This window comes from Maniola hyperantus, chromosome 16 (genome assembly GCF_902806685.2).
Source record: "Maniola hyperantus chromosome 16, iAphHyp1.2, whole genome shotgun sequence".
NCBI lineage: Eukaryota > Metazoa > Arthropoda > Insecta > Lepidoptera > Nymphalidae > Maniola > Maniola hyperantus.
Genome location: NC_048551.1, coordinates 12,581,472 through 12,609,284, shown reverse-complemented (window position 1 = coordinate 12,609,284; position 27,813 = coordinate 12,581,472). Strand labels below are relative to the sequence as shown.

At 37.8% G+C, this 27,813-nt stretch overlaps 1 long non-coding RNA gene across 1 annotated transcript in view; it reads left to right on the top strand.

Annotated features, from left to right (window-relative positions):
• The first annotated feature begins 6,959 nt into the window (after nucleotides 1-6,959).
• Nucleotides 6,960-27,813, top strand: part of LOC138403418 (uncharacterized) — a 132,502-nt gene continuing 111,648 nt past the window's right edge. The window contains exon 1 of the long non-coding RNA XR_011237691.1: nucleotides 6,960-7,114. This is a non-coding gene — a long non-coding RNA (uncharacterized lncRNA). The remainder of the gene's footprint in view (nucleotides 7,115-27,813) is intronic.

Below are 27,813 nucleotides of genomic sequence, written 5' to 3'. Positions count from 1 at the left end.
GCGCTTAAAATATTTTGTAGTTAGTTTCTTAGTTTAATACTCTCTCTGTTTCTTTATATATATATATACATCTATCTATATAGTCACCTCATCATGGCCGCATTGCATTATACACAGTGGCGTGCACAGAGTTTGAAGCCAGGGTAGGCATTAGTTAAGTAGGAGCCTGTTCACTGGCAGGTCATAATAAAAAATATGCATTAAGCTATTACAACTGGGGTAAGCAGTGCATTTATGCCTCTATGAACTGCACGCCACTGATTATACACTACTTCTTGAATGTACCTTTTTTCGTAACAATATCAAAAATTTCGCTCTCGCTTCGCTTGTGTTGTTTTGTGTTACTTGATGCTCGCAATTTCATCCGCATGGCTGTATCTAGATAAATAAAAATTCTGAGGAAATTCCGTCTAATTTTCCGAAATAAAAAGCCTATGTCCATTTCCGGGATGCAAGTTATCTCTCAATAGTATCTTTTGGTTAAGAAGATGGATCGTGAAGTGGTAGATATCAGATAGACAGATAAAGAAACACTCACATTTATATTTTTATAAAATAACTAGCTTATGCTCGCGACTTCGTCCGCGTGGACTACACAAATTTCAAACCCCTTTTTCACCCCCTTAGGAGTTGCATTTTCAAAAATCCTTTCTTAGCGGATGCCTACGTCATAATAGCTATCTGCATGCCAAATTTCAGCCCGATCCGTCCAGTAGTTTGAGCTGTGCGTTGATAGATCAGTCAGTCAGTCAGTCAGTCAGTCAGTCAGTCAGTCAGTCAGTCAGTCAGTCAGTCACCTTTTCCTTTTATATATTTAGATATAAAAATATAAATGTATTTTCTATCACAAATTGGATAAATTCAAAAATAAATAAATAAACTTGATTCAGAGAATTTTTGTTCCTGACAAAGAAGACGTCGCCTGTTTATACCATGTAACATCACAAAACAAACTAACTAACAACATTAACATACATAAAGTAACATAATTATTAAATCATAAATCTGAGGAGATAAGTTTAAGCGTACAAAAGTCAATTACTTTCGAAGCGTAGGATCCAAAATTGTTCGTCGGGGAATAATACCGTCTTTGTTCGTACTCCATATATAATTGTTCACATTCTAGGATTAATAATATTATGATGAACCTTATTAGAATTAGTCTGTTATTTCCTTTGTCTTGTGTTTCTATTGTATTAAATATTATTTCAGACTTTTCAGTACTTTTCCATCATTTTAAGTACCTAAGTAAACTCTTCATAACACACGAATAGATATTACAAACAAAATCATGACAGAATATTTACAACAAGTTACGATGCATAGGCGGCCTTATCACAATTGATGATTTTTTCCAGGTAACCTAAGTACAAGGAGATAGTCTGTATGAAAAGGGGAATACAAACGGTGAAGAGTAAACAAACAATGATAAAAAAAACAGACTACCCTTTGAAAATGGCGCCAGACCCGCCATATTTTTTTCAAAAAATTTGAATAAAAAAATAAACTGATAAGCGTTCTTAATTATGTGACCAGCAAGTCAGTAGTAGTACTAGATTCAGATCTCATGTAATATTTTTATCTGTTTATTGATAATGTACATAAATAATGTATATAAATATATAATTAATAATGTACATAAATCAAATACACTTAATAATACAGAAACGTTTTGTGATACCGTGAGATATAAAAAATAATACGTGCATTAAGTTATACTAGTTTATTTTAAAAATATATAATCTTTGAATAAGCGTTCTTAATTATATGACCACAACTGTATATTATGGAGGTGTTAAACTTAGCAGTCTAATATTTATCCAGTTGATATTTGTCGAGGATACCTACTTAACAATTAGATCAATAGGCAGGTGTGTAAACGAAGAAGGAGGTAGTAAAGCGTAGCGTCCATAGAAATTAGAATAAGTGCAGAAATGTTAAAGAGGCGTAAGATTTTTAAAGCGCGGATGGGCAGTGACCCATCAAAGCACGTTATTCTAAAAGTAGACTTATGTGCCTATTATTAACGTTGAATTTATGTTGCTTTGAATGCTAGAGATAATTAATGTTCTTTCGAATTATTTTGTATGTCTTTAAAAGCTATTTATCAAATTAACCTTTTCGATTGTTGTCATTCCGTCGAAATGGGTAGGTACCTAACTTTTTTTTCGGCTTCTTCTTATGCAAACAGATTTTTTGTGCTAACAATAAATAAAATTATGAGATTCTCTGATGATGAAGGTGGAAGGTGAACATTGAAACTCTGTAATGATATTAGACAGGAGAATCGAATTTGGACTTGTTTGCTTTGATTTCATGAGCACTTTGTTTAAAAATACATGGAAAAATCCATGGTGGAGATGGAATGTTCATCATCAATGTATTCAACTCCCTAATGGCATATTATGGTGAGATACTTAGTCGTTTTTCGACGTATATATTTAATTAATTATGAGTAAGTTTCAATACTTTTGATTACTTACTCGTAATAAAAAGCTCGGACTTTAAAAAGAAATTACATTAAACTTATTGTATGTACGAGTTTCTCAAACTCTTTGAAACGCGGCCCCCATTTAAATACAATTGATACCATTTCTATTACCTTAATTGAAGTTCTGTGGTCAAACCCAACACGGCCGTGTTATCCGGGGAACAAGTAGGTAATGGAGTACACACAGCGGCGGGAATCGGTCCCGGGGGAGAGATCCCGGGACGCAATGAAAGGGTTATTTGAATGTAATTAACTTATAAGCATTTCTTTATTCAGCACTAGCTTATGTCATCAGCTTAGCCCACGCGAAATGTAGATTTTTTCTTTGGATTTGGAAATCCTTTCTTTGTCGACTTTCTAAAGGTACGCTTACACAGGCAATTGAAATTCCCCAATTTCAGGCAAGTCAGTCAATTATGATATCACGACCACATGCAGCAATTTACCGCCATACTGAGCAATACCTACCTGAAAATTTCAGCAATGTTACGCAAAATGATTGCTCCAGATGGCTCCACTTATTACTATTTACTCCATATTAATCCATACGTGTTGCTGAGCAATAATTGCTTAAAAAATTGCCCATGTAAGCGCTCCATTACGTTATAGAGATAACCTACATGCACTATCTCAAGATTCTAGATCCAGTTTTTGAGCTCTGCGTTGATATGTTAGTCAGTCAGTTTTCCCTTTAAAAATACATTTCGCAGTTATAATAATATTCTAACTGCGAAATTGTGTTTGTTTGTAAGTTTGTCCTTCAATCAACAGAGCAAAGTATTGAATTCATTTTTTTTAGAACGGTTATATTTAAAGGCCTGGAAAGTGAGATATGCTACTTTTCGTTCTCATCACAAAATTAAAGACTTCTCGCTTGATTTTTAAAAACCTAAACCTACGCGGAAGTTGCGGACACAATCTAGTCTTCTCTATATATAAAAACCGGCCAATAATTGTACTACGGAACCCTCAGTGCGCGAGTCTGATTCGCACTTGGTCGGTTTTTTGAACTATGCGCCATGGTCATGCCACTTCAGCTTCACAACCTTATGTCTCCTACAGATCTCCTAATTTCTGATTTAATTGCGTATACCTACGTACAATACTTTGATACGTTTGATACATTCAATATTAAAACAGTTTTTACTAGTTCGGAAAACAGGTTCACAGTAATGTTTTTGTAATTATAACTGACTAGATGATGCCCACGACTTCGTCCGCGTGGATTTAGGTTTTTAAAAATCCCGTGGGAACTCTTTGATTTTCGGGATAAACAGTAGCCTATGTCCTTAACCGGGATGCAAGTTATATCTATACCAAATTACGTCAAAATCGGTTGAACGGATGGGCCGTGAAAGGCTAGCAGACAGACAGACACACAGATAGACAGACAAACACTTTCGCATTTATAATAAGGATTTTAAAAGCTATTGTACCTTTAAATATGAAACATAAAGCAAAAACAAATGAAAATCTTATATTTAAATTTTGCAAGGTTATTAATATTCATGACAAGGTCCAATTTACACTTCTGAAGGAACAATTTTTTAATTTAGACATCCAAAATGCAGTTCAAAACAAAATGCAGACGCGCAAAGTTACGCAAAACAAATTAATAACCGTACCTTCAAAAAACAAATACGGTGAGCGCACCAGTGCATACATGATCCCTCGCCTAATAAATACATTAGATAATAAATTTAGAAATGAACTAACTAGATTTAATTTAAAATATAAGCTAAAATCTTATTATATTAACAAATTGTAATGATCCCCATTTTTGTATGAAATGTAATGTAATAAGAGTTTCTATAAACAATTTATATTGTTTATAGAAACACTATTATTTATTATATATTAAGAAGTAGACGGAATGACACACTTTTTAAACCTTCGTGATTTTTTGCTGTGTCTAAATTGGATTTGTTAAACATTCCCTATGTTGGTAATTTAAAAAAAAATATATATATATAAGTATGGTTCTATGTCAATGGTGTCTTGTTATGTTTTGGTGTATTTATTTTTGTGCCAAATGAATTATCTTTTATTTTTATCTTTATTGAAATAAGTATAATACAAATAAAACTTGCTCTAGGCAAAACACTGGTGGATAATTTTCAATGGGAACATCTAAAAACTTTGCACAAACAAAGACGTAAACTTTTTCTATCCCCCAGAAAGTAAAGTTTCTAAACACTTTAAACATCGTCTCTTTAAAAAACTCTTAGGAATATTTCCTACGTTTTCAGTAAATACGGCCTCCCTGGCGGAGTTTATTTTTATTGCGAGACTAGCTTATGCTCGCGACTTCGTCCGCGTGGACTACAAAATTTCAAAACCCTATTTCACCCCCTTAGGAGTTGAATTTTCAAAAATCCTTTCATAGCGGATGCCTACGTCATAATAGCTATCTGCATGCCAAATTTCAGCCCGATCAGTCCAGTAGTTTGAGCTGTGCGTTGATAGATCAGTCAGTCAGTCAGTCAGTCATTCAGTCAGTCAGTCACCTTTTCCTTTTATATATATAGATAGGCTTGCGCTAGACGTCAATCATCACTACTCATATTATAGATGCGAAAGTGTGTTTGTTTGTTGATTTAGTTGTCCTTCAATCACGTCGCAAGGGAGCAACGGATCGACCTGATTTTTTTGCATGGGCGTAGTTTAAGACCTAAAGAGTGGCATTGGCTACTTTTTATCCCGAAAAACCAAAGAGTTCCCACGGGATTTTTCCAGGCGTACGAAGTCGCGAGCATCAGCTAATGCTTAATTAAAAGCAATGATGTGGTTGGAGCGCGCTTGTCTAGAAGATGGCTATTTACTCTTGCCTTGAAGGTATTTAGGCTGTACGTTGCAGGAAACACGGATACTGGAAGGGCATTTACATTACAAAGTCACAGAGTAAAGATATTACGTTTTGACGAACCCTCTGGCGCAGTGGTCTAATTAGTGGGAGGTCCCGGGTTCGATTCCTGGGAGAGATTTAGAATTTTATAATTTCTAAATTTCTGGTCTGATCTGGTGGGAGGCTTCGGCCGAGCAAGTTACCACCCTACCGGCAAAACCGAAAAGCGATTAAGCGTTCCAGTACAATGCCGTGTGGAAACCAAAGGTTTATTAAAACCTACCATACCCCTTCCAAGTTAGCCCACTTCCATCTAACACTGCATCGTCACTTACCACCCAATGATATTGCTGTCAAGGGCTAACTTGTATCTACTAAATTTATTATTTTAATTTTGTTATAATAGAAACACAGCCTAAGCATTCTTAAAGTGGAATGTTAATTTATATTTAAGTAAACTAAACTCAGATTTCATGAATTTTATTAAGAGAAAATTCTCGTAAGCTCAAATTCAAATTATTAGTTTGCAGAATTATTTAAATAATCCAGGTGCTTTTTAATTTCAGTTACTTTCTTAATACCTACACTAGTATTATATAAGCTCAAACAAATACGTAGTTTATTAAACAAATGAAATTATTCATCAATCTCATCATGATCAACCCACCGCGGTGGGTTTCCGCCGCGCCGGTTTCTTCTCAAAATGGTTTAGATCATACTCTGCCACGCTGGCCCAGTGTAGATTGGCAGACTTCACAAATCTTTGAGAATATTATGGAGAACTTTCAGGCATGCCGATTTTCTCACGATGTTTCCCTTCACCGTTAAAGCAAGTGACATTAATTGCTTAAGACGCACATAACTCCGAGATTGAACCCCGGCCTTCCAAATAGGAGATCGAGGTCTTAGCCACTAATTCGGCTATTTATTTTATTAAACTAAATATATCAAGCTAAATATATAAAAGCAAAAGGTGACTGACTGATCTATCAACGCACAGCTCAAACTATTGGACGGATCGGGCTGAAATTTAGCATGCAGATAGCTATTATGACGTAGGCAACCGTTAAGAAAGGTTTTTTGAAAATTCAACCCCTAAGGGGGTGAAATAGGGGTTTGAAATTTGTGCAGTCCACGTGGACGAAATCGTGAGCATAAGCTAGTATAAGTTATACAATTAAATTATTATTGACTTGAAATATAAAAAAAATGTAAAGTGCCCATTTGAAAGTTTTGCTGCATAATAAGCATTTCTTTGGCAACGTTGCTGCTTCTAAAATTTCAGATATTATAATAAAAATGTTTACGATTTCTATGTAAATTTACATTAGGACCCATGCCAGCAGAGGCAACAAAATGGCACACAGTAGTATGCAAAAATGTCGTATTTACAAGTTCTTTAAATTTTTTTCCATTAGTGGTTCGTACTAAAGTTGTACGAAGATATATTTGTAGTTGTAAATCTGCTTTTCTATTGTTCGCATTCAGTGCTGAAAGTTTTTCCGTAGAGCTTAATGCACAAGTTTTGGTTCGCCAGATGGCGTGGACCAATGCTCCTTGGGGTGACTATGCCGATATATCTCTGGGAGTACGGTTGAATTTTACTCAGTCAACCCTCAACCACTGAGGGGGTGGTCTTGTCCCGGCGCGCCGGAAAAATCGAGTTCGTTTTTTACGTAAAATTTTCATCGAATTTTCATTTTTGCGGCGTGTTATGTGTAAGTGTGTTTATGCGTGGAAATAACTTTGGGATGCCTTAGCTGAGCGGATGTTTGGAGGTAAAATTGTTTTGTTATTTTTATTGTTGAAATTTTTTCAGGAAGTTGGTAATTATTCGCAATATTTTTCGTGTGAAGATAATTAATTAATGATTGATTTATTCATATTTTGAGTAAAAAAAGAAGACGTGTAGTTTTTTACGATATTGTTTATATTTTAGAACTCATCGTTTTGACATAAATGAGGGATATTTTTTCATTAATCTTTGAGTAATTCTGGGATAAAGACATTAAACTTACTCCAGTAGAGAAAGTTGTTTAATCTATGGTTTATTCATTATTATTTGTACAACTTTTTTAACTACCTAAATGATATCTAGTAACAATTTTTTTTTTAATTTTATATAAGACTAGATTGTTGCCCCGTGACTTTATCCAGTATAGATTTTCAAAAATCTCGTGAATTCCAGAAAAAATTGGAATTGATTTTCGGACTAAAACGTAGGTAGCCTTTGCCCGTTTTTAGGATGCAATTATTTCTGTGCCAAAGTTTTAAAAATCGGTTAAGCGAATGGATATTGAAAAAGTAACACACAGATACGTAGATACCTACTTCACATTTCTTAAACATATAAAAGAAAAAGGTGACTGACTGACTGACTGATATATCAACGCACAGCTCAAACTACTGGACGAATCGGGCTGAAATTTGGCATGCAGATAACTATTATGACGTAGGCATCCGCTTAGAAAGGGTTTTTGAAAATTCAGCACCTAAGAGGGTGAAATAGGGGTTTGAAATTCGTGTAGTCCACGTGGACGAAGTCGCGAGCATAAGCTAGTAGGTATAATATAATATTAGAATGAATTAGGATGGATGGATTACACTAAGAAATTCGAAATTCCCTAAGCTTATGTCAGGATTGTAACGAAATTCCGGAGCTCTACGGGGAATGACAGAGATACCTACCTAAAATATGCTTTGTACCTATTAAGTTACTTAGTAGTAAGACGAGTTCACTCTGCTAAGACGACGTATCTAGAATCTAGATAATAGGTTTAGGTTCTTGATTTGACTGACAGACAGAATATTGAATATATCAACGTAACGATGACGACCTCCCTGGCGCAGTGGTAAGCGCTGTGGTCTTATAAGCGGGAGGTCCTGGGTTCGATTCCTGGCGGGGATTTGGAATTTTATAATTTCTTAATTTCTGGTCTGGTCTGGTGGGAGGCTTCGGCCGTGGCTAGTTACCACCCTACCGGCAAAGCCGTGCCGCCAAGCGATTTAGCGTTCCGGTACGATGCCGTGTAGAAACCGAAGGGGCATGGGTTTATTAAAAACTGCCATACCCCTTCCAGGTTAGCCCGCTTTCATCTTAGACAGCATCGTCACTTACCACCAGGTGAGATTGCAGTCAAGGGCTAACTTGTATCTGAATTTAAAAAAAAAAACGCCAAAACGATTAGACAATCAGGTTGAAATTTTTAAACGTAAGTATCTAGCTTTGCAGACTAATTAGATAAAACTCAGTGAGGAGTGATTTTCTTTTCCTTTTTCTTTTTGATGACTACATTTTGGTATAGCTGGGTATAAAAATCTAACCTAGACTTGAATCTTTGATTTTCTGTTCTTTTAGGTATACTTAGTTGAGCTTTTGTGACTTCAACTACCTAGAACCTACTTATTCTTTCTAGTATTTCAATTTCCATTCAATAAGATACTGTTATTTAAAATTAAACTAGTTTTTGTTCATGTAGCGCGTTAGTTTAGGTTTCTTAAATATTCATGTAGGTTGAACTATTTTTAGAGTTCCGTACCTCAAAAGGAAAAAGGATAAGAAGTGATGTAGGATGTTTGAGGATCACTTTGTTGTCTGTCCGTCTGTCCGTCTATCTAGCTAGCTTTTCACGGCTCAACCGTTCAACCTATTTTGACGAAATTTGGTAGGTACAGAGATAAATAATTGGTATCTCGGGGAACGACATAGACTACTTTTTATCCCGGAAAATTGAAGAGTTCCCACAGGGTTTTTAAAAACCTAAAACTCCGCGTATGAAGTCGCGGGCATCAGCTAGTATTTCATAAACCTACGTATAAATTAAGAGAATTATTTCCCACATCAAACAATAGATTCTAACTTTAAGACCTTTCTGTTTACATTTTGTTTGATGCTTCAGCGTGTACGGTAGGAATGTTTTAATTAGTTTCAGCTAATTGGTTAGACTTCGAGTATCATGCTAACATACGATTCGAAGTTATACTATAGAGCGGTTACAGATTAGCGTTTTTTCTGCGCGTTTTCCGCTCGTTTTTGCAAAGGTATAATTCCCGGCAGTTAAAATATTATAGTCGCGTCTGACCTACGATGCGAGTGCGAACTGCGAGCTCGCGCAGTTATTGTTCCACGCGCTTGTGTACTGTGTACGGATGAAGCACTCACAGTAATGCAGATGGCGGGCGCGGAGTGCGGTGTGGCGCCCCACTAACGCCTGAAAATATTATAGTGACGCGTCTTGTGGTTAACTTCAAGAACGCGGAATATTTTACGCGCTTAAAAACGCGCGCTATATTTAGCGCTTCTATCCACCAAAGTACGCTCAAAGTGGTAAGCGCTGTGGTCTTATAAGTGAAATATCTCAGGTTCGATTCCTGGTAGGGGGTTTGATATTTTATGATTTCTACATCTCTAGTCTGGTCTGGTGGGTACCACCCTACCGTAAAAGATGTGCTACCAAGCGATTTAGCGTTCCAGCACGACGCCGTGTACAAACTAAGGGGTGTGTGCCCAGAGGTTAGCCCGCTTTCATCTTAGACTGCATCATCACTTACAGTGCGACAAGGCTGCCTTGTCGCGTGGCGAAAATCGGAACTAACGATTCTGTCAAGTGTTTCCTTTGTTCTTTTTGGAATATTCTAAGCCTTTGTTCTCCAACAGCGTCCCTCTGTCAATGTCATTCAAGTGCCAAGACAGCCTTGTCGCACTGTACCACTAAATCACTACCCATACCTATTATAAATGTGAAAATGTGTTTTTTGTTGGTTTGTTGGTTTGTCCATCAATCACGTCGCAACGGAGTGCAAGTCCACACCGTGATTGTTGAGCTATTGAGGAATTATAATTAATTACGTCTTATGTTAGTTAGAAGTTATTAATTGCTTGTATAACTTTTCAAAAGAGTTTCTTGTTTGGTTTTCTCGGTGGGAAAAACAATTTTCTTAACCACCTCGGTAGATTCATTACTAAAAGACAGATCTTTGAAGTGTAAAGGTTTGTTTGCATACAATATTATGAAATAGCTTAGGTATGCCCGTGACTTCCTCCGCGTGGACTACACAAATATTAAACCCGTATTTTACCGCCCTAGGAATTGAATTTAACCCTTCGTGCGCGAGTCCGACTCGCACTTGGCCGGTTTTTGTCTGTGTCATTTGTTGGGATAACGTAACAGAGAACGCCATTTATTACTTCTCTCAGTGGATAAAGTATTATCATGATCATGATCAACCCATCGCCGGCTCACTACAGAGCACGGGTCTCCTCTCAGAGTTAGAAGTGTTTTGGCCATAGTCTACCACGCTGGCCATGTGCAGATTGGTAGACTTCACACACCTTTGAGAACATTATGGAGAACTCTCAGGCATGCAGGTTTCCTCTCGATGTTTTCCTTCACCGTTAAAGGAAGTGATATTTAATTACTTAAAACGCACATAACTTTGAAAAGTTAGAGGTGCGTGCCCGGGATCGAACCCCCGACCTCCGATTGGAAGGCGGACGTCCTAACCACTAGGCTACCACATTTTAGTTACATAGTAGTAATAAATTAGGTTACATTGGAAATGCTTATCTCTAAATAGAGATTTCTTCCAGCTTCCCATTCAGGGTTGTGAGTAAGGCGTATTAAAAAGTGGAATAAATTACATAACAGAGGAAACCCCATATTACTTCTCTCAGTGGATAGAGTATAGTTCACGTATAAAACTGTCTTGCAAGAAGTGTCGTGTATGATCGCTGCAGTCAGTCTGCACTTTACCGATAGTGTCCGAACGGGCGCTGCTTATTGGAAACATATTACTGGCACTGGAGCTACATATTATATTACTAGCGACCCGCCCCGGCTTCGCATGGGTGCAATGTAGATACTAATGTGGTGTCATTGCCTCGGAAACTCTCAAATGATAGGATTTTTTCCGACCTATTCACATTATTTCAATTTCTCTAGGGATCTCAAATTTTTTGAGAATTAAACTATAGCTATAAACCTTCCTCTTGAATCACTCTATCTATTGGTGAAAACCGCATTAAAATCCGTTGCGTAGTTTAAAAGATCTACGCGTTCATACATACAGACAGCGGGAAGCGACTTTATTTTATACTATGTAAAGAAAAAGCTATCTAAACTTAAATAAAACTAAAACTAAACTGTTTCTTTACATTTTATTTAGGTACTAGCTGATGCCCGCGACTTCATACGCATGGATTTAGGTTTTTAAAAATCCCGCGGGAACTCTTTGGTTTCCCGGGATGGTGAGTGACATAGGTTACTCTTTATCCCGGAAAATCAAAGAGTTGCCACGGGATTTATAAAAACCTAAATCCACGCGGATATTAGGTACAATAAAACTTAAAGCTAGCCTTATCAAATTAATACTATGCAAATCTTGTTATTACGAGAGTAAAAATGCAGCCAGTATTCTTGGTACCCCACGTGGGCATGATAAAAATATATTTAGGAATTATTTATATATTTATAATATAAAAAAAAAAAAATTATAATAGTATAAAAATAATACATTTAGTAAGGCTTTATAGAAAACTAGCTGACCCGCCCCGGCTTCGCTCGGGTGGAATTTAGAAAATAGAGGTGGGGGTTGAACTTCCAAAAATCCTGGAACACGTATTTCTTCATTTTTTTTTTTTTTTTTTTTTTTTTTTTATTTGACTAACCAACAACATTTACACATACACAAGTATTTACATACAAAAGGATTTATAACTAAAGGACATCTTCATTTGTAACCGAAAACCCAAATACCAATTTTCATGCAAATAATTTGAAAAATGACGTACTTTCGTACAAACTTCATCCCCTATTTAACCCACTTAGGGGTAGAATTTCGAAAAATTCTTTCTTAGTGGATACCTACTCTTTACAAAGAACACACCCTCAAAATTTCATGTCTCTAAGACCAGCGGTTTAGGCTGTGCGTTGATATATATGTCAGTCAGTCAGTCAGGACTTTGAATTTTATATATACAGATAGTCTTGAAAGCACCTAGTCTGTGGCGACTGGCGAGTACGTATAAGCTCTGTGGTTATTCTACGCTCTATCGCTAATGTTCGTGCGGTGGCTTCTTATCGGAAACATTTTAGTGCCATCTATTTTATTTTAGAGGTGGTTACTTTGCTATTTTTATAATAAAATCCCGCAAACTATTTTGGACAAGTTTAAAAAATCTATTAAAAATATGCTCCTGAAAAAAGCATATTACACAATTGAAATATCTAAATGATAAAAGAGCGTGGATTTGACTTGCAACTCGTTCTGGCAACGCACAAGACTGCAAATACTATTTTATACATGGCATAATCTTGTACCTATATCAAATATTTGAAAAGAGCAACCGCCGAGTTTCTTGCTGGTTCTTCTCGGTAGGAAAGGCATTCCGAACCAGTGGTAGATGCAGCCGACTATTCGTAAGTACTTGTAAAAGTTTATACGAATAAAAAAGATTTTTATTTTATTATTTATTTGCATTTTAACTTTTAGTAAAGGTAGCTTAAAGGCGGTTATGTAACGTGCTTTTAGCTACCAACGGTGTTTAAGTAAATTGTAAAACTGAACTAGCTGATGCCCGCGACTACGTACGCGTGGGATTTAGTTTTTTAAAAAATCCCGTCAGAATTACTCTTTCAATTCCCGTGATAAAAGGTAGCCCATGTCACTGTCCAGGTCTTTAACTATACCCATGCAAAAACCCTACCCTACCCTACCCTAGTTGTCGCGGTGGTTAGGAGCGTTCTCTGTGCGAGTAATGTGGTGTGTGGTCCAATCTCATACGCGATGGCGAGTAATCTTATCGTAAATGAATTTCTCACGTTCGTTCAGAACAAAGTCGACTGTCTTGATGAGTTATCTATAGTACAAATATGTATTTCAAGTTTTTCTGACGAAGAGATCGAAAGCGGCAAAAATGTTCTATTTGAAAACACGGGAGGAGTCGCTAGAAACATCCAAAGAAAGGGAGAGGACAAGAAAAAGAAGAATGTTAAAGATGTCATTAAGAGACTAAAAGAAACCGACCCGACGCTGCAACCAATATTTGTTGCAAAGGATTTGAACCGTCTACCTCCTGTTACTTTCGAACATGTTGACGTGACTCGCCTATTGAAAGACCTAACTACCATGAAATGCGAGCTTCAAGATATTCGTAATGAAACTGTCTCGAAAAAAGAATTTACTCAATTCCAAACGAAAATCAGCTCCGATATTTCTCAACTTCTGACTTGTTTTAAAAAACCCGACCAAATGACGCCTCCGAAGTCTCGGGATCCGAGTGTGATACCTAAGAAAATAATTTCAACACCGACTGACAAACAGGCACTGTCGCCTGTACTTGTACCACACTACAACCGTGCGAGCTCCGTCGAGAATGTGTTCACTCCGACCTATCGTGATATTGTGCATCGACCGCGGCGGCAGGCGAGTACAAACACTACGCAAGCTCGCCGTTCGGGTCATGATCGCGTGGCAACGAAATCTCCGACGGCCGCTCGTGAAACAAATATTTCTGCCACCGTCACCGATGACGATTTTAAGTTAGTGGTTCGTAAGAAAACTAAACTTAAAAATATGCGTGGTACATTGCAGAACTCGGCCCGAATTTTGGTGAGCGAATCCAAAAGTGCCATTTACTTGTCTCGGGCTAAAAAGAGTACCACCGAAGACGACATTAAAAATCATATTAAAGACATGAATCAAGAGTGCTTCAGCGTCGAGTTATTAAAACAAAATCGTGACGTTGATTTTAATTCTTATAAAATAGTGGTGTCTAGCAGCCAGCTGAGCACCTTCTTGAACAGTAATTTTTGGCCTCAGGGCTTAGTATTTCGTCGCTTCAGAGACCGTAATGCGCAAAGCGTTGCCGCCACTAACAACAAACTCAATGGATAGTACGCCCGAAAATAATTACAATTACGTAACTATTGCGTCCTTCAACTGTAAGTCCGTAAAGCGGTCTGCGCAGCATGTACGCCACTTATGTCAAAACGTTGACATAATAGCCCTCCAAGAAACGTGGCTGCTGCCACATGACATTAATTTCATAAATGAAATTGATAAAGATTTTAGCTGTTACTCGAAATCTTCGGTAGACACCTCTGCCGGCGTGTTGCGTGGCAGGCCGTACGGAGGGCTAGCCTTAATGTGGCGCAGATCGCTCTTTCCAGATGTCACTATAGTGGATTGTAACAGTGACCGATTAATTGCGGTTAAAATTAAGACCCATAATTGTGATATGTTAGTATTTAGTATTTATATGCCCTGTGATAGTGATAAAGTAGATGATTTAATTGAGTTTACGAGCTGTCTCGCGCAACTTAATGCCATTGTTAGTGACAGTAATATAGAAGTTGTGTTTGCTTTGGGCGACTTTAATGCGCACCCTTGCGCCCGCTTCGGACGGGAACTTTTTGAATTCTGTTCGGCCGAGTCCTGGGTGTGTGCGGATGTGGATCTATTGGGTTTGAACTCCAATACTTACACTTTTATGTGTGAGTCGAGTGGCTCAAGAAGATGGCTTGACCACTGTTTAGGCACGGAGGCGGCGTTTAAAATGATAAAAGGTATAAATGTTGTCAATGACGTACACTGGTCAGACCACTTTCCGCTACTGATAGATATTAATATTGACGTCATTGTAAAAAAAATAGAATGTAACATAGGCAATACCCGTAACAATAGCAAAATTCTCTGGAATAATAGAAATCTTGACCAGATTAATCAATACGGAGAATATTGTTTTAGAAAATTAAAACTAGTTAGTACTTATACTAGTCATTTCGATAGCTGTGATAAAAATAACTGTGATATTTTAGAGTGTAAGCTTACTATTGACAATATGTATAATGAAGTGGTAAGTATTTTACAGGCTGGAGCCGAGTTAAGTTGTTCTCGTAGCGGTGCAGGAAATAAGGGTAGACAGATCGCTGGCTGGAACTATCATGTAAAATTAAGCCACGAACAAGCTAGACTATATTTTAGTTGGTGGGTTGACGTTGGTAAACCGGATCATGGATATATATATGAAAATATGTTATAATTTAGAAAAATATTTAAAAACAAATTAAAATGGTGCCAAAGAAACCAAGAAATGATAAAGATGGATAAAATAGCTGAAAATAGAGATAAGAAGAATTTTCCAAAATTTTGGAAGGCCACCAAAAACCTCCAACATAAGGATGTCCTACCCGTATCTGTGAATAATGAACAGGACCCGAATAGAATCGCGGACATGTTTGCTAACCATTTTAAAGTGCAACCTATGGAAGTGGGTAGTGAACAAAATGTTGAGACCATTGTGTCCGATACATCCTTGCAGCAGAACTCGTCTGTTGATCTGAATAATATTTTCACTCCAGATAACATTGCGCAAACTGTAAGATGTATAAAGCGTGGCAAGTCTCCGGGACACGATGGCCTCAGCATTGAGCACATACTCTATGCCAGTGATGAAGTTTATCGGGTCTTGTCCATTATATTCAAGTTATGCTTAAAGCACAGTTATTTACCACAGGGCCTTATGAAAACGGTAGTAGCCCCCATCGTAAAAAATAGAACCGGCGATCTGTCTAACCTTACCAACTATAGACCCATATCGTTAGGTACTGTGGTCGGAAAAATCTTGGAAAGGCTCTTACAACCCGAACTGACCAGGAATTTTAATATTGACGATGCTCAGTTTGGTTTTCGTGCCGGACTCTCCACAGATTCGGCTATTTTAAGTCTCAAATATACTGTAAACTATTATGTTAATAGAGATACTTCAGTATATGCATGTTTTCTAGATCTAAGCCGGGCATTTGACCTCGTTAATTACAAAATACTATGGCGTAAACTTGATAGACACGTACCAAAAGAATTAATGAATCTGTGGAGATTTTGGTACGAGAACCAAACTAACTACGTAAAATGGGGCGATGCACTCTCTAGTGAATACAGACTAGAGTGTGGCGTTCGTCAAGGAGGGCTAACGTCTCCGGACCTATTTAACCTTTATATGAATGACCTTATCGGGAGGCTGAGAAGTACCAAAGTCGGTTGCCATATTGGTAACATCTGTGTTAACAATTTGAGCTACGCTGATGACATGGTGCTCCTCAGCCCCTCAATAAATGGACTTAGGAAACTGCTCAATATTTGTGAGCAGTTTGCTACAGAACATGCTCTCAAATATAATGTAGCAAAAACTGAAATGCTCGTCTTCAAAGCGGGCAAGGGTCCGGAGACCGTTCCGCCGGTATATCTGAATGGGTCGTCGGTTCGGGTTGTCAAGAGCTTTAAATATTTGGGCCATATTTTATCAGAAGACATAAAAGATGACAGAGATATGGAGAGGGAGCGCAGGGCTCTTTCGGTACGGGCTAACATGATAGCGCGCAGATTCGCTCGTTGCTCCGATGATGTGAAGGTGACGTTATTTAAAGCTTTTTGTCAATGTTTCTACACATGTCAGCTGTGGACAAAGTTTACCAAGCGCAGCTATAATGCACTTAGGGTACAATATAACAACGCCTTCCGCATCCTAATGAAGCACCCGCGTTTCTGCAGTGCTAAAGCTATGTTTGCTGCTGCAAGAGTCCCTGACTTCTTCGCCATACTCCGAGCAAGGACGGCATCCTTCTGGAAAAGACTGACACACAGTACAAACGCTATCTTGTGTGCTGTTGTAGAGGACCTTAGTAATCCTTTTACAAAGCATTGGTCCAACCTGCATCGGTGCGACAATAACACCTTTACTTAGATTTTTTTTTTTTTTAAATTGTTAGCGCCATTTTTTTTTACATTTATATTATATTCTAATCAATTCTAATATTAATTTAATCCGCTTCATACTGTGAATATTGTTATGGGTTGTATTTTCATTGCCTGAAATAAAAAAAAATTATTTATTATTATTATTATAAAAACCCGTGCTTCTAGCTATCAACGTTAAACTGAATTGACTAAACTTCTGTACTATTTTTTTATTTATTATTCAGATACAAGTTAGCCCTTGACTGCAATCTCACCTGATGGTAAGTGATGATGCAGTCTAAGATGATAGCGGGCTTACCTGGAAGGGATATGGCAGTTTTTATTAAACCCGTACCCCTTTGGTTTCTACACGGCATTTCATCATTTCAATCCACTTCTAGTCTACTACACGGATCTTCTCGCAAAATGAGAAGGGTTTAGACCATAGTCCACCAGCGTGACCGTGGCACACATTTGAGTGAGGGAAAATATCGTGAGGAAATCTGCGTACCTGAGTATCTCCATGGTATTCTCAAAGGTGTGCGAAGTCAATCTACAATCCGCTTATCACCGCTTATCAATAAGGGTGGTAGATTATGGCCAAACCCTTCTCCACTTTCTTCCATTCCGAGTGGAGAATAGTGCTCAGTAATGGGTTGATCATGATTAATAATCTACATAAAATATTATATTATACTAGCTTATACTCACGACTTCGTCCGCGTGGACTACACATATTTCACACCCCAATTTCACCCTCTTAGGGGTTGAATTTTCAAAAATCCTTTCTTAGCGGATGCCTACGTCGTAATAGCTATCTGCATGCAAAATTTCAGCCCGATCCGTCCAGTACTTTGAGCTGTGCGTTGATAGATCAGTCAGTCAATCAGTCAGCCAGTCAGTCAGTCAGCTAGTCAGTCAGTCACCTTTTCCTTTTATATATTTAGGTTGTATTATACTTTGCGGTCTGGTAGCTCCTTTAATTAATTTACCACACTTCTGGGTTTTAGAGCTCAGTACGTGACAGCTGGTAAAGCATGCTAACCTGCGGTTGCATCAATCGTTATGGTAATGGGAGTACGTATTAATGTGCTCACTGAACACTGCATTAAGGTGTTGATACATAATTGTACCAGGGTGTAAGGCTGCCTTTCCACCAAAGACATACCTGCGCTCTGTAGGGCGATTGTCTAAAACATGCATCAATCATTATTACAATCTCAATTGTTCTGATTGGCTGAATTTGTGCGATTCTTGTTGCAACAATGCATTGTAGCCAATAGTGAGCGAGCGTTAACCAATCAGAGATTATTGCGATCGTGACATTGTAGCTGTCATTCTCCCGCAATCGCGCAGCCAGTATTGCGGTAGAATGACAACTACAATGTCACGATCGCAATCATCTCTGATTGGTTGATGCGCGTTCACCATTGTATTGTTGCAAATATCATAATCCTACTAATATTATAAATGTGAAAGTGTGGATGTTTGGATGTTTGGATGTTTGTTACTCAATCACACAAACACGGCTGATCGGATTTGGATGAAATTTTGAATGGAAATAGATTATATTATAGGAATAGGAATTTATGATTTTGTAAAGTGGTGATAATAAAAATAATACCCGGCTGAGTTTGTTGTGGGCTCTTCTCAGATCTGGGCACGTTTGGAACCCTCGTAGCTTTAGTTTTAAGTTTACTATATCTTACAAATCCAACAACTGACAATCGGAAAGAGTAATTTATTACCCATTTTGAATAAATCATTTGATTTTGACTATGTACCCTAGATTAACATATAGGGTGCTTTTTATCCCGGAAAATCAAAGAGTTCTCGCGGGATTTTGAAAAATGTAAATCCACTCGGACGAAGTCGCGGGCATCGGCTAGTAATACCATAAATTCAGCCAATTACAACGATTGAGATAGTAATAATGATTGATGCCGTATTCCCGCAATTAAGTAGCTGTTTAGTAGTGTGGCTAATTCCGTTGTACACAATCTCTAAACAAAACTAAAATGGCACGTCTAAATCTATTGCTATCCCTTTCATAATGATGCTTGCGGAAAAGGATAGCACTAGATTTAGACCTGTTAATTTAGTTTAGTTTAGAGATTGTGTACAAGAAAATCGGCCCCAATTTGTCGACCTATTTCTAAAAAGCGATTTTGTAAGATGTTTTTGAACTATCGCTAAAATATTATATCGTGAGGACTTTCAAAAACTGATGTTTTTAAATGAGAATTTATGTAGAAGCATACAAAAAACTACTAAATTAAAAACCTCGGTGCTACGTACCTCCTCGTAGCATATTATTTTAGAAATATTTATAAGTTTTTAAAAATTTCTCACCTTTTTTGACCATAACTTAAAAACTTCTTTTTTTAGTTAACTGCTTTTTGAAATAGGACAGCAGCATAGCAAGGGAAGGGTATAAGTGGGTATCAATTAGTAGGATCATTTGATTTTTATAGCTTAGCTTAGCTTAGCTTTGATCACAAAGGGTTCAATGTTGAAATTGATTTTTTCTTACTCATTGAAGCGAGGTATGCTAGAAGATGCGTGAATGATGTAGCTATGGGAAGCATAGAGTACCTACACTCTACAGTCAATGACAAAGCGTACTTTAGTTCACGTTCGTGTACAGTGCGATAAGACTCTCTTGGCGCGTGGCGAAAATCGGAACTAACGTTGCCGTCAAGTGTCCCCTTTGCTCTCGTTTGAATAGTCTATGTTCTCCAACAGCGCCCCCCTGTCAATGTCATTCAAGTGCCAAGAGAGCCTTGTCGCACTGTATCTTCCTCGCACAGCTTCCGCATGCAAAGCCCATCATCATAGCTCATCTGACCCACTCCGCTACACAATCTGCTTTAGTGGAAATAGAGACAATTTTATAGCTTAGCATTAACTTCGCCACATCTGGTGGAAAGGCAGCCTGCGAATACAACCGCGTTTAGGCGTTGAATACATGATGTATGGTGATGAGAATGGTTGTTGTAGTAAGCTATGGAAATACATGGAATCATTCATGAGTTTGTGTGTTTGTTGACATAACCACCAAATTCTGAAACGCCTCTATTCTGCTCAAATTAAATTGAGCGTAGTTTCATTGTAATCAATCAATCAATCAATCAGCCTATTTGCGTCCACTGCTGGTCCACATAGGCCTTCCCAAGAGCACGCCACCACACACGATCCTCCGCCTTCCTCATCCACCCACTTCCCGCTATCTTCTTAAGGTCGTCAGTCCAGCGGGTTGGAGGTCGTCCCACACTGCGCTTGCTGATACGCGGTCTCCACTCCAGAACACGTCTGCCCCAGCGGCCATCGGTTCTGCGGCAGACGTGGCCTGCCCACTGCCACTTCAGCTGGCTAATTCGTTGGGCTATGTCGGTCACTCTGTTTCATTGTAAACTCGTTCGATTTACACAATATTTTTTTAAAGTATTGTGCCAAAATGAACTCAATAATAAAATTAAAAAAAAAATACAAATGCCCTCCCAAAAAAGAACTAAAAACATTTGCTAGGGCAAAACAAGGGCTAACTTGTATCTGAATAAATAAATAAAACTCCGTAAACTATACATTGGATATCTATATTGTGTACTGGTCTTACTATCATCCCTATCCATATTTATATCTCTACCTATATTATAAATTCGAAAGTGTTTGTTTGTTGGTTTGTCCTTCAATCAAGTCGCAACGGAGCAACGGATTTTTGTTTTTGCATGGGTATAGTTAAAGACCTGGAGAGTGACATATAGGCTACATTTCGACATAGGCTGCTTTTAACGGCTTTGTGATAGTTCTAATAAGTTTCAATAATTTTGTAAAGTGGTGATAATAAAAAGAATACCCGGCTGAGTTTGTTGTGGGCTCTTCTCAGACCTGGGCGCGTTTGGAATCCTCGTAGCTTTAGTTTTAAGTTTGCGTAATAATTATTACCACTATATCTTACTTAAATCCAACATCTGACCATCAAAAAGAGTAGTTAATTACCTATTTTGAATAAATTATTTGACTTTGACTTTGACTTTTATCCCGGAAAATCAAATAAGATTTTTAAAAACCTAAATCCACGCGGACAAAGTCGCGGGCATCAGCTAGTAGAGAACTAAAGTGTAAGCTTCTCAATTCCAACACCTACTATTGTAGGTATAAGTGCTTTAAGAAAATTTATGTTAAGTGAACCCCACAGTTTGTGAGTGGACCTGAATTTCTGAAATATTAATGCCCAAGCAACAGATCATCATCATGATCAACCCATCGCCGGCTCACTACAGAGCACGGGTCTCCTCTCAGAGAGAATGGTTTTGGCCATAGTCTACCACGCTGGCCATGTGCAGATTGGTAGACTTCACACACCTTTGAGAAACTTATGGAGAACTATCAGGCATGCAGGTTTCCTCACGAAGTTTTCCTTCACCGTTAAAGCGAGTGCTATTTAATCACTTAAAACGCACGTTACTCCAAAAAGTTAGAGGTGCGTGCCAGGTATCGAACCCCAGACCTCCGTTTAGAAGGCCGACATCCTAACCTCTAGGCTATCACAGCTTATTGTATAAGTGCTTCAACAAAATTTATGTTAAGTGGACTCCACAGTTTGTAAGTGGACCTCGATTACTGAAATATTAATGCACAAGCAACAGGACTTAGGTACAAATAACCTAGGACGCTATAGTAGGTACACGAATTTCTAAAGCTATACAAGTTAATACATATTAATACTACAATGTATCTTCAAGTAATAAGCTAATTTTAGGTCCTATGTCCACAGAATCTAAAGATATAAAAGGAAAAGGTGACTGACTGACTGACTGATCTATCAACGCAAAGCTCAATGTGCTCAAACTACTGGATGGTACGGGCTCTATTATGATAAACATCCGCTAAGAAATGATTTTTGAAAATTCAACCCCAAGGGGGATGAATAGGTCTATATGCTAGTTCCGAATATTTTAATAGAAATGGTATCAGCTTTCTTAGTAAACAATTCTATATCAATTTTCAAAAAAGTAAAACGATAAAGAAATTGTTTTTCAACTTTTCCGACGATCAGTGTAGTCTTATCAAGTTTCAGAACAATTTTTTGTATAAAATAGTTTAAAATAAACGATTTCTATGAACTTAGTTTGATAGTGAAGAGAAAATGGATTAAAAAAGTAAGTAAAAAGTTTTGATAGTTAGAAGAGAAATGAGGAAGCCTTGTTGGAGGCAGAGGCAATGAGATGAGAATTAATAGAGGAGCAAATTTTTCTACAATAGAGATAAATTGGGAATAAATATATTTCTCATGTGTTTCGTCTAGTCTAGAGAAGTTTTCGCCGTGGCTAGTAGCTACTTTACTGGCAAGGACGTACCGCTTAGCGATTTAGAATTCTGGTATGATGCCACGTAGAAAACTAGAAAACAATGACTGTCATGATACCCCTTCTAAGTTAGCTCGACTGTATTGTCACTTAAGTTACCACCACCAGGTGAAATCGCAGCCAAGAGCTTGTCACACATAAAAAAATCATAAGGTGTCATAATAAAAAACGTTCACACTTATTTACCTACAAAGACGTGTAGGAACCTAATATTTTTTAATCTTTTTTAGAAGGTATCGTTAGGTACCTTACCGACTTAGTTGCTTTTTAAGACTAACGTATGTAGCATTTTTATCTATAAATATATAAAAAGACTGACTGATCTATCAACGCATAGCTCAAACTAGTGGACGAATCGGGCTGAAATTTGGCAAGCAGATATAACTACTATGACGTAGACATCTGCTAAGAAAGGATTTTTGAAAAAACAATTCTTAAGGGGGTAAATAAGGGATTTGAAATTTGTGTAGTCCACGCGGATGAAGTCGCGGGAATAAGCTAGTTTGTTAAATAAAATACTTAACTAGACGTAGTGATAGTATGTAGCATTTTTAGACATAACTTGGACAAAATAAATGCCAGGTTAGTTCCAATTTACTGAATAGAATAACATGACTAGTTTTTCTTCACAACCAATGAATCTATATATATAAAAGGAAAAGGTGACTGACTGACTGAATGACTGACTGACTGACTGACTGATCTATCAACGCACAGCTCAAACTACTGGACGGATCGGGCTAAAATTTATGCAGATAGCTATTATGACGTAGGCATCCGCTAAGAAAGGATTTTTGAAAATTCAACTCCTAAGGGGGTGAAATAGGGTTTTGTAATTTTGTAGTTCACGCGGACGAAGTCGCGAGCATAAGCTAGTTGCGCGTTCTAGAGCGTTTATATCTCAATGGGCAGGGGTGGGTTTTAATTTTCTTTAACTTGGAATTTGCGGGGTGTAAGAATCTATGTTGTGGACTGTGAGTAATTGCTTGGCAGAGAGTCAATAGGTCGTTGACTTCAAGTGGCTTCGGCTTGTAATAAGAATTACTACTTCCTACAATGTTCCTACATCCATGTCTCGGTTTTCATCAAAATCTATCTAACCATATAAAAACCGGGTTTCGGCACCACAATTATTAGTAACTGAATATAAAATTATCGAAGCATCAATTATTTTTTATTTTTTTATTTTGACCGGTTATTATTGCACACAATATCACAAAGTAAACATATAAAAAAACATATAACGATCTTAATCTAATAGCTGTAGAACCTGCTTCTATACAACATTTAAGCTTTCAGTTAAAAATGAAGTCACCAATTTCCAAAAAAAAATTCACTCGAGCGAATGCGGCGGGTCAGCTAGTTGGGTCCAGCATCTAAGGCACGCTGTATAAGCTGTGATAGCCTAGTGATAAGGACGTCCACCTTCTAATCCGAGGTCGGGGGTTCGATCCTGGGCACGCACCTCTAACTTTTCGGAGTCATTTGCGTTTTAATTCATTAAATATCACTTGCTTTAACGGTGAAGGAAAACACCGTGAGGAAACCTGCATGCCTGAGAGTTGTCCATAATGTTCTCAAAGGTGAGTGAAGTCTACCAATCCGCACATGGCCGGCGTGGTAGACTATGGCCAAAACCCTCTCACTCTGAGAGGAGACCCGTCCTTTGTAGTGAGCCGGTGATGGGTTGATCATGATGATGATGATGATCCAAGGCACCGATGCCAAGAAGTCCCAGTTTGGCCAATGCCAGGCCAGGCCAGTTTCCAATGGCCTGCCTGATTCGCATTGCGACAGGGAGGTCGTAAAACTAGAGCCGGTAGGCGTATTCCAATTTCAATAAAACGCAATAAGGATTTAGGAGATTAGCAAAGTGCCGACATCTGTCGCGCCGCGCGCGGGATGCTCAGATGTCGGTCTCCTTTATCACATTTTCCTTATTGATAAATTTGAAAATTGGATCCAAAGTGGAATGATGGATTAGGTAAAGCCTCCTTTATATAGTGGTGCGAATAGTTTCAAAAACCGGCCAAGTGCGAGTCGGATTCACACATGAATGGTTCCGTACCATAAGTAGGTAAAACATTCACAGTTACAAAAAAATCAGTGATCTCCATGATAGGCAAAATAGAAACAAAAATAAGCTGGCTACTCCTGCGCTCCGCCTCTGGAAGGTGCCAAAGTCATTTGTGGGAATGAGTGTAATATTTTATAATAAAATTCCACAAGCAATTTTAGACTTGCCTTTACACAAGTTTAAAAAATGTGTTAAAAGTATGCTCCTAAAAAAAGCATATTATACAGTCGCAGACTATGTAAACGATAAAAAAGCTTGGATTTGACTCGCTCCAGCAATGCGCGGGGCTGCAATGGCTTGTATAGTACGGTATAATAACATTGAAAATTGAAAAATTAAACAGAGCAACCGCCGAGTTTCTTGCTGGTTCTTCTCGGTAGGAACGGCATTCCGAACCAGTGGTAAATTAAAACTACCTGACTATTCATAAGCACTTTTAAAAAGTTTACATGAATAAAAAAAACATTCTATTGTATTCTATTCTATACAGTTCTTACATTTCATGAAGGCGAGTGGCTCATGCTTGTGTTTGAGTCGTATCGGTATAAGTAAGGTACAGTAAACGTATGCGCTTGCTCGCGACTGATTGGTCTGACATACACGCACGCTTACGAAGTGCCCATGTACGTAACCACAAGTAAAGTTCACTCGCCCTCGTGAATTGCAAGAACTGTACCAGAAATAATACTTTTTTAATTTTCAGGGCGGCCATTTTTATTAGTTGTGGTTATAGAGACAATTAAATAGGAATACAATGAAGTCTACGAAAACCTGAACTCTCTACCATTACGATTTTAGAGATAGTCTGCTGATAGACAGACGGACGGACAACAGAGGCTTAGTAATAGGGTCACATTAGCAATGGCACTCTTCTAGTACAGAACCCTAACAACGTGTTAAACACAGTCTTGTCTTAATTTATTGCCATACAAATAGCAATTTTCATAAAGTATACAAACAACATTTTTATCTTGTATTTTGACTGCAAAACACCAAAATAATCGTGTTAACAACGTTAACAAATAAAATAATACGAAAAATTACCGGATATTATATTTTTGATAAAATCCCTCCCCCGGCCAGTGTTTCGTACATTTTATTAGTCACAATCATGTAATAAAATATATTAATGGTCACAATTTTCGACCATTGCCTGTATTATGCCTGTATTTAACGCACATGCTAGGGTGCGAACGAATTAATTTCATGCGGGACATTTATAATTAGAAGGGCAATGCTAAATTAATTTTTGACCGGTTAAAACGTTTTATTTCAATATTTACCGTGATGATTTGGCTGCAAACATAGCTTTGTGGTTATACTTAATAGCTTAATAGCAGCTGTTATTATTTTATGAGTATTTTATAGGTTAAACATATAAGCAGCAAGATTGTATTATATTTGGCTCATTTTAGTTAGATATGGGTCATACCTAATAATGTACGGGATAGAAGCTACCATTCTACGAAAAAGATAATGTACGCCAATTCATCCGCGTGGATTTAGGTTTTCCAAATCCCGTCGGAACTCTTTGATTTTCCGGGATAAAAAGGATCCCCAGCATCTCTGTACCTAGTCGAAATCGGTTAAACGGATGGGTGAAAGCTTTTTTTTATAAATTTTTAAAAAGAATATTAGCCATGCTAATCATGAATAATATTCCCGTTTCCCCTCCAACTAAGCGTAAAGCTTGTGCTAGGAGTAGGTACGACAATAGTGCAACGGGTGGGGTTTGAACTGCCGACCTTTCGGATTTCAATCTACGCCATAACCTTTCAGCTATTGAGGCTCTTAAGCTAGCAGATAAACAGACAGACAGACAGACTCTCGCATTCATAATATTAGTAGGAATCCTACTGTAGGATCAAGGATGTATGGAAGATTTTGCATCTTGGAATATTGTACATATATATACCTATGTAATTTTGCAACTTGATTTTAAAATAACTTTTGAACTTTCAATGTTAATCTAAAGGTAAGTATGTACCTACTTACTTTATTGTTTTTGTATTCAGTCATTGTTTTATCTCATTAAATAATTTCCTTTTCGTAATAATATAAGGCCTTAGAAGGTTTTAGAATTCGGTTAGAAACGTCTAAAACAATGGAGAAATTACTTCTAATAGATAGCCCCAGCGGCGAGGAAAATCGACCAACTCTTTTCATCTTTAAACAAAAGGGGCTAATTTGTCGGCCTCGAACAAAAAATCCTGATGATGAAGGGATAATTATTATTCGAGGGAACAAATAATTCTTTCATTTATTTCAAACATTAGTGTAAGGCTAAGGTCTTTGTGAGGGACGTTCAGCAGGGCGTTATCTGGAAAGCGGACACGAGGCCTATGACTGCGTATTGTACGAAAGTCGGTCAAGTGCGAGTCGGAGTCACACACGAAGGATTTCGTACTATCGTACAAGAAATACTTAACACTTTTTAATTTTTTTTTAATTTTCATGGCAATTATTTTGAAATGTTTATTATTTGTTAATATGGCGGCAATAGAAATACACATTCTGTGAAAATTTCAGTTCTCTGCCCTACGGTTCACGAGATACAGCCCGCTGACAGACAGAAGGACGGACGGATGGACGGACAGCAGAGTCTTCGGACGGATGGCACCCTTTGAAAGTCTGAAAATTAAATATTGAGACAGCGTATGCTGCAACGCAGCGGAAACAATAAACTAGTTCTAGTTCATTCCATTGAAGTATTTTTTGACTAATCTGGATGATTAAAATACATACAAACAAGGTTCACAACGAAATGTTTAATTAAATGTTCTGTCATTACAGCAAAATGTTGAAATAATTAGTAAAAAATATGTGTCGACGTCCACGCGTCGCACAGAAATCTATGCCGGCACTTAGACGTGGCGCAGAGCAGCACAGACATATCTGCGTCATGCGTGCCTGCGCCGTAGCGTACGTTCATGCATTACAAAATCTACTCTGCCCTGTTAACTAATCTGAACTACATCGTCTGTGTCTCACCAATCAGCATATGCTTAGCCTAAAACGCTCAGGCCTGAGCCTAACTCATTGGAGTAAAAGGTGCCTCAATGACAGCAGGATTCCTGCACTCTTTTGTTTGAAACAAGTCTGATCAATTCATCTCAATTAGAAAAACCGGCCAAGTTCGAGTCAGACACACGCACCAAGGGTTCCGTATAATAGTAGTATTTTTTCGTCATTTTGCACGATAAATCACAAAAATATTATGCATAAAAATAATTGAAAATCTTTTTTAGAATCGTAAAGAACTTCCATATGATACCCCACTTGGTATATTAATCTT